This window comes from Mobula hypostoma, chromosome 11 (genome assembly GCF_963921235.1).
Source record: "Mobula hypostoma chromosome 11, sMobHyp1.1, whole genome shotgun sequence".
NCBI classification, from domain to species: Eukaryota; Metazoa; Chordata; class Chondrichthyes; order Myliobatiformes; family Myliobatidae; genus Mobula; species Mobula hypostoma.
In genome coordinates, this window is record NC_086107.1 from 60,583,134 (window position 1) to 60,592,011 (window position 8,878).

The following is an 8,878-nucleotide window of genomic DNA, read 5'->3' on the forward strand; positions in this document are numbered from 1 at the left end:
TGTCTCTTAGGAGATTTTAAGTTCCCTTTTGTGGATTTCCTTGATGTACTCCGGTTTCCTCATCTATTCCAAAGATATGAGTTGTGGGCATGGTTTATTGGCACCAGAACCATGGTGACACTGGCACCAGACTTTGTTGGTTGTGGACACAAGTGGCACATTTCACTGTATGTTTCAATGTACATGTGAAAAATAAAGCTAATCTTTTATCCTTGTATTCCAGTGTACTTCACAAAAGCCTTGTATTTAAAATAAAGGATGGCATACCAAAAAATGACATTTAGAAGCTGGGACTTAAGTTTTCTCCCCCCCGGGCCCCAACCACTCGATCAGGGTCATGAGAGCCATGGGAGCAGGTGGTGCATATCCTGGTTATGCAACCACTGACGGCAGCCAGGCAATCTCTGAAGGGTATTAATAACGGCTGGGATCCCCCATCTTGAAAAGACACTGCCCAGAAGAAGGCAATGGCAAACCACTTAGTTGAAGAATTTGCCAGGAGCGATCATGGTCATGGAGAGACCACGATCGCCACATGAGCTGGCACATAATGAACAAATCTAACATTTTAATACAGAAGTGGAAAGGATGAGATCTTGCAGCAACTGGCCATAAGAAGTGAATCCTATAGCATTGGACCTTGATGACCAACAACTTAACAACTGATCTCCCCCCTCCTCCCCCCCGCCCCCAGTTTTCTTGGGCTGTGTAAGTCTAGGGAACACACACTCTGGTCCCGCCAAACCCGTGAGATTGAGACGGCTCTCCCAGCCCAAACTCTGGTTTCTGTGGATGTGGAGTAATTTGCTACCCTGTTACAAATTGGTGCCAAGAAATAACAGACAGCACACTGCATACAATTAAAGGAGTTAAATTTATGATTCTTAACTAAAAGGTTAGTAAAGAAAAGAAGTAAGAAAGCAAATGGGGCCCATATAATTAAACAGTCAAATGTTTAACAGTTCAACTCTTCCAAAAGTCATATTCACCGAGCCTCAGTAGACCCGGCACCTTGCGCCATCGAACCACGGTCCCCTACCAGGTCGAATCCTACAACCGGTTCTCACCAGCGCCTTCTCTCTTCATCTCCCAGCGAACAAAAGACCTTAGCTCATATTGGTGTCAGGTACACAACACAAAAATCCGCTCCCCAATTGCATGGCTCACGTTCCAAAGCACCCATTATCTCTGTCTCTATCTCTAACCATAACCCAAACACTGCTTCTACAGAAAGACCATCACGTTAGCAGTGAAACCTTTCCCAGTGTGTTACACAAGCTACTGTGGGAAGAAGGGAGAGCGATGTTGATTTCAGGTAGGACTGGAGGTGACTAGAGATAATGAAAGATTACGTGCTTTAAGAAAAAGTAAAACATGCATCTTAAATTTGAGTAGGACTAGGATAGGCATTGAATTAGTAAGTATGTGAGGGCCAGAGGTAAGATTACCTGAGGTTCCTAGAGCTTTGAGGTGACAAAGACCCAGATGAAGGCTTCAGCTGCAGACAGGCCAAGAGGTGAAGATGATGCTGACAGCCTCCAAATAGTTAAGTAAGAAGATGCAAAATGATTAGCTTTGCTTGGGATTAGGATATCAGGGTTTCAAACAGTCTGGCTCAGAGTGTTACATCAAATTGTTATGTTAGACCAAAATTCGCACAGGCCAATTAGCTTCACAAGCCTGTTCCATGTTTAATACAAATGTGTCTGATTCAGTCTTGGCCACAACACCACATTAATAAAATTTCATGATCAACAGACAAAGTGCTGGAAGAACTCAGCAGGTCAGGCAGCCTCTATGAAGAGTAATAAACGGTTGACATTTTGGGCCAAAACCCTTCATCAGGACTGGAAAGGAAGAGGGATGAAGCCAGAATAAGTAGGTGTGGGAGGATCAAAAGCTGCTAAGAAATCGGTGAGGAGGAAGTTGGATGAGTGGGGAGGGGAATGAGGTAAAAAGCTGGGATGTAATAGGTGGAAGAGGTAAAGGGCTGAAGAAGGAGGAATCTGGTAGGACAGAATAGTGTGCCATGGGAGAAAGGTAAGGAGGAGGGGCACCAGAGGGAGGTGACGGGTGGGTGAGGAGAAGAGGAAGGGTAAGAGTAAAGCCAAAATGGTGAATGGCAAAAGAGAGAAGGGGGAGGGGGAGAAATTGATGGAAGTTAGAGAATTTGTTGTTCATGCCATCAGGATAGACACAGACAGAATATAAGGTGTTGCTTCTATAACCTGCGAGTGGCCTCTTTGTGACCCTACAGGAGGCCATAGACTGTCAAGGGAATGGAAAATTGAATTAAAATGGGTGGCCACTGGGAAATTCTGCCTTTTGTAGTGGACAGAGTGAAGGTGCTTGATTAATTTACATTGGAGCTCATCAGTTTGGAGGAGGTTACACCAGATACTGTAGATGACACCAACAGATTGGCAGGTGAAGTGTCACCTCACCTGGAAAGACTGCTTGGGGTTTTGAATGGCATTGAGGGAAGAGGTGGAGGGACAAGTCCAGGAGGAAGATTCATAGGGAATGATGATTTGACATAGGTGTCACATAAAGGATGATTGGACAAGGGAGTCATGTACTTCCAGTTTGAGTTAAGATTTGGTAGTACCTGAGTTTGCTCTTAGGGGCAGTATCTTTGGGAGCCATTAACCCTCAAAATCATAAATCTCTTAACACCAGGATAAGCTGCAGGTAATTTGCTAATTAATGTTTCACAGATTATTGGCAGAATAATGGATAATGATGAAAAGGCATATAGGAGTGAGGTAGATCAGCTAGTTGAGTGTTGTTACAGCAATCTCGAGCTCAGTGTCAGTCAAACCAAGGAACTGATTGTGGACGTTAGGATGGTGAAAGTCAGTCAAACTATCACCATTGAGAGGTCTGCAGTGGAAAGGGTGAACAGCTTCAAATTGCTGGGTGTCAACATCTCAGAGGATCTGTCCTTGGCCCAGCATGTAGATGTAATCATTACATGCACCAAAGTCTCTACTGTACTTCCTTAGAAATATAAGGAAATTTGGCATGTCATTGAAGACTACGTTAAACTTCTACAGATGTACAGTGGAGAGCATCACACACTGCATGAAACCTATTAATCTCCATTTTAAACATACCCAATGATTTGACCTCCACAGCTGTCTGTGTCAAAGAATTCCACAGATTCACCACAATCTGACTGGAAAAAAAACCTTCTCATCTCTGTTTCAAAGGGATGTGCTTGTATTCTGAGGTTATATCCTCTGATCCTAGGCTCCCTGCTACACGAAACATCCTGTCCACTAAGCCTTACAACATTCAATAGGTTTCAAAGAGATACCCCTCCTCATTCTTCTAAGCTCTGGCAAATACAGGCCCAGAGTCATCGAACACTCCTCATGTGTTAATCCTTTCATTCTCGGGACCATGCTTCCTCAGGAAAGGGGCCCAAAAGTGCTCACGATACTCCAAGTATTGTTTGAACAATGCTATATAAAACATCAGCATTAGATCCTTGCTTTTATATTCTAGTCCTGTCAAAATGAATGCAAACATTGCATTTGCCTTCCATAACACTGACTCAACCTGCAAGTTAACATTTAGGGAATCCTACACAAGGACTCCCAAATCCCTTTGTACCTCTGATTTTTGAATTTTCTCCCCGTTTAGAAAATAGTCTATGCCTTTATTCCTTCTACCAAAGTACATGACCATACAGTTACAGTATGTTCTATCTTCCACTTCTTCACTCATTCGCCTAATCTGTCCAAGCCCTTATGCAGACTCCCTGCTTCCCCAACACTGCCTGCCCCTCTGCTATATCTGTATCATCTGCAAAATTGGCCACAAAGCCATCAATTCCATCATCCGTCATTGTCACGTTATGTGAAAAGAAGTGGTCCCTACACTGACCACAGCAGAACACCACTAGTCATGGGAAACCAACCAGTAAAGACCCCCTTTATTCCTACTCTTTCCCTCCTGCCATCAGCCAATCTTTTAAACATTCTACTATCTTTCCTGTAATACCATGGGCTCTTACCTTGTTTAGCAGCCTCATGTGCAGCACCTTGTCATAGTCCTTCTGAGAATCCAAGTAAAGAGCATCCACTGACTCTCCTTTATCTACCTTGCCTGTTATTTCCTCAAAGAACTCCAACAGATTTGTCAGGCAAGCTTTCTGATTAAGGAAACCATGTTGACTTTGACCTATTTTATCAGTACCTCCAAGTACCCCAAAACCTCATCCTTAATGGACTCCAACATCTTCCCAACCACTGAAGTCAGGCTAACTGGCCTATAATATCCTTTCTGTTTTCTCTTTCCTTTCTGAAAGAGGAGAGTGACATTTGCAATGTTCCATTCTTCTAGAACCATTCTAGAATCTAGTGATTCCAGGTAACTTGTCTACCTTCAGACCTTTCAGTTTCCCAAGCTTCTTCGTAATAACAACTACACTCACTTTTTCTCCCTGACACTTGAATTTCTTGCATGCTGCTGGCACCTTCCACAGTAAAGACTGATGCACAATACATACTGAGTTCATCCACCATTCCTTTGTCCCCACTGCAGCTTAATTTTCCAGTGGTCCGATATCCACTCTCGCCTCTCTTACCCGTTATACAGTATACCTAAGGAAAAAATTGGCATTTTTTATATTATTGGCTAACTTACTTTCACATTTCATCTTTTCTTTCCTTTATTGCTTTTTTAGTTGTTTTCTGTTGTTTTTTAAAAGCTCAGAATCAGTTTTATTATCACCAGCATGTATCATGAAATTTGTTAACTTAGCAGCAGCAGCACCATACAAAGCTTCCCAATCCTCTAATTTCCCACTAGTCTTTGCTATATTATATGTACTCTCTTTAGCCTTTAGTCTTTGATTTTCCCTGTCAAGCACAGTTACCTCATCCTCACTTTAGATACTTCTTCTTAGGGATAAAGCTATCTTGTGCTTTTCAAATGGCTCTCAGACAATCCCAGCCATTATTGTTCTCTTGTCATCCCTCTTAGTGACCTCTTCCAATTAACTTTGGTCAGCTCCTCTCTCATGCCTCTGTAGTTCCCTTTGCTCCACTGTAATACTGATATAGCTGACTTCAGATACTCCTTCTCTCTTACTGCAGGGTGAATTCTATCATACTATGATCACTGCCTCCTATGGGGCCTATTACATTAAGCTACATAACCAAATCTGCTTCATTAGTCAACATCCAAGGCAAAATTGCCTTTTCCCAAGTATGCTCAACCACAAGCTGCCCTAAAGAGCCGTATCGTAGGTGTTAACTTGCTACAAATTCCTTCTATTGGTGTCCAGCACCAAACTCATTTCACAACCTACCTGCATATTGAAATATCCTATGACTATTATAACATTGCTGTTTCTACATCCTTTTTCTTCTCCAGCAGTCATTTGTATTCCAAATCTTGGCTACTGTTCAGAAGTCTATATTTAACTCCCACCCGGGTCTTTGGACTCTTGAAGTTTCTTAACTTTACCCACAAGAATTCTCCATCTTCTGAACCTATGTCACCTCTGAAAAACAACTGGACAGTCCACTCTCCTCTCCTATCTGATTCTTTCTTCTCCAGCCCTTGACCGTTCCCACCCAGCTAGCTTCACCTATCTCATCGTCATCGTCATCGTCATAGTCATACTTTATTGATCCTGAGGGAAATTGGTTTTCGTTACAGTTGCACCATAAATAATTAAATAGTAATAAACCATAAATAATTAAATAGTAATATGTAAATTATGCCAGTAAATTATGAAATAAGTCCAGGACCAGCCTATTGGCTCAGGGTGTCTGACCCCCCAAGGGAGGAGTTGTAAAGTTTGATGGCCACAGGCAGGAATGTCTTCCTATGACCCTCTGTGTTGCATCTCGGTGGAATGAGTCTCTGGCTGAATGTACTCCTGTGCCCACCAGTACATTATGTAGTGGATGGGAGACATTGTCCAAGATGGCATGCAACTTGGACAGCATCCCCTTTTCAGACACCACCATCAGAGAGTCCAGTTCCATCCCCACAACATCACTGGCCTTACGAATGAGTTTGTTGATTCTGTTGGTGTCTACTGCCCTCAGCCTGCTGCCCCAGCACACAACAGCAAACATGATAGCACTGAACACCACAGACTCGTAGAACATGCTCAGCATCGTCCGGCAGATGTTAAAGGACCTCAGTCTCCTCAGGAAATAGAGATGGCTCTGTCCCTTCTTGTAGATAGCCTCAGTGTTCTTTGACCAGCCCAGTTTATTGTCAATTCATATCCCCAGGTATCTGTAATCCTCCACCATGTCCACACTGACTCCCTGGATGGAAACAGGGGTCACCGGTGCCTTAGCCCTCCTCAGGTCTACCACCAGCTCCTTCGTCTTTTTCACATTAAGCTGCAGATAATTCTGCTCACACCATGTGACAAAGTTTTCTACCGTAGCCCTGTACTCAGCCTCATCTCCCTTGCTGATGCATCCAACTATGGCAGAGTCATCAGAAAACTTCTGAAGATGACAAGACTCTGTGCAGTAGTTGAAGTCCGAGGTGTAAATGGTGAAGAGAAAGGGAGACAAGACAGTCCCCTTCCAGCTAGCCTCTTTCTCTTCCCTTCATCTTTTTAATCTGGCATCTTCCCCCTTCCTTCTCAGTCCTGAAGAAGGGTCTTAGCCCGAAATGTCAATTGTCTGCTCATTTTCATACATGCTGTCTGACCTGCTGAGTTCCTCCAGCATTTTGTGTATGCTGCTTTGGATTTCCAGCAGACTTTCTCATGTTCATGTTAAGGATTTGATTTCATTTTTTACCAACAGAGTCACCTCACCACTTCTGCCTATAAACTCATTCTTTCAATACAATGTGTATCCTTTGGTGTTAAGCTCCCAACTGTGATCTTCTTTCAGCCATGATTCAGTGATGCCTACCATGTCGTACCTGCCAATTTCCAACTGTGCTACAAGATCATCTACCTTATTCTGTCTACTCCATGCATTCAAATGTAACACCATCAGTTCTCTATTCTTCACCCATAACAATTTTACTGGAAGTTGAATTCCTATCTCTTTCAGGAGGACTAGAATGTAAAAACAAAGATGTAATGCTAAGGTTTTGAAAGCTTTTGGTCAGAACACAATGGAGTTCTGTGAGCAGTTTTGAGCCCCTTATCTAAGAGATTGGCACTGGAGAGGATCCAGAGGAGGTTCAGAAGAATGATCCCAGGACTGAAAGAGTTAACATATGAGGAACATTTGATGGCTTAGGGCCTGCACTCGCTGGAGTTTAGAAGAATGAGAGGGGATCTCAGTGAAGTCCTTTGAAAATTGAAAGACCTAATAGTGGATCCAGAGAGAATGTTTCTTATAGTGAGGAGTTGTAATGGTGAATCAGCTTCATGGGCAAATAGGACAGAAAACACTGACTGTGAATAAATATATTGATGTTTTATCTACAAACAGTAAGAATTCAACCACACATTCATGTTACCCAATTTACAGAAACAATAATGCTGAATACTCAACAAACATATGTACATTCAATAAACGTACTTCGTTAAATGTGCACGGTGAGCATACCTTCCCAATGGTTATATGCACCGCTTGCCTTAAACAACAGAAGAGAGAAAGAACCTCCCACACGTGCTCTCTATATACCCAGGATATTGGAAATTGGGCACCAGGCAGCTAATCAATGGGAAAAGCAGTTGCAGTTTCTAAATTAACCAATTATGATAAAGTGACTTTCAACGATCAGAATAAGCCACACCCCCCACAGGATATCCCACCCCTCGAAAGTTGCGAACGTGATGATCCAACCTTCAGACTAGTATGCCTCTTGAGAACTCCCAACTAAGCTACATATAAAATGCAAATATACAATACCCAGTACTGTAAACACAATGGCTCTGGGCCTGAATTCACTAGAACTCAGAAGAATGAGGGGTGACCTCATTGAGGTCTATTGAACGGTTAAAAGCCTTGATAAAGTGGATGTGGGGAAGACGCTTCCTATGATAGGAGTGTCTAAGACCAGAGGATGTAGCCTCAGAATAGAGGGGTGTCCTTTTAGAACTGAGATGAGGAGGAATTTCTTTAGCCAGAGAATGGTGAATCTGTGGAATTCTTTGCCACGGGCAGCTGTGGAGGCCAAGTTTTGTATATTTAAGGCAGAGGTTGATAGATTCTTGATTGGTCAGGGCATGAAGGGATATGGGGAGAAGGCAGGAGACTGTGGTGAGAGGAAAATTGGAATAGCCAAATGGCCAAAATCTGCTGCTCGTGTATCTTATGGTCTTATGGTCACCCCCAGTACACTACAGCAGTCCACCAGCCTCCCTGTGCTCCAGAAGGTCACCAGTCCCACCCTAGAGTGTAATAGCCAATGAGCTGGTTGCCCCACTTAATCTTATACGCTGACTCTGAGATATGATCAACCGAGTGAGTGATGTTACCCGACCCGTCAGAAACATCGGTGCAGCATTCTTGACCAATAACAGTACAAGTGCCACCTTCCTTTGTGAGCAGGTAATCCAAAGCATCAGTTCCTGGGACAGTCTGGCCATACCATGCTGAGAAGGGTAATCGTTCAAACATCCTTCCTTTGTAATAGCCCTCTTGCTGATCAGCATGGGCAAGGTGCTCATGCAGGGTACTGGAGCTGTATACGTATGGAACCACATATCAGCCACACCACCCAGTGGGAACCATGGCTAGGCTTAGGAACTGCATATCCAGTAAGAGCCATACAGCATCCTACTGGTGCCCAGCTTCACAACACCACAGCCGTCCCAGGTTACTGCTCCCGCTCACATGTGCCATCCACCCTGCAACTTGCACCTGTTCTCAACATGCCACCTACACCAACACTCTGTCAGGTGAGGTAATCACTTTAAGAGTCAGTACTT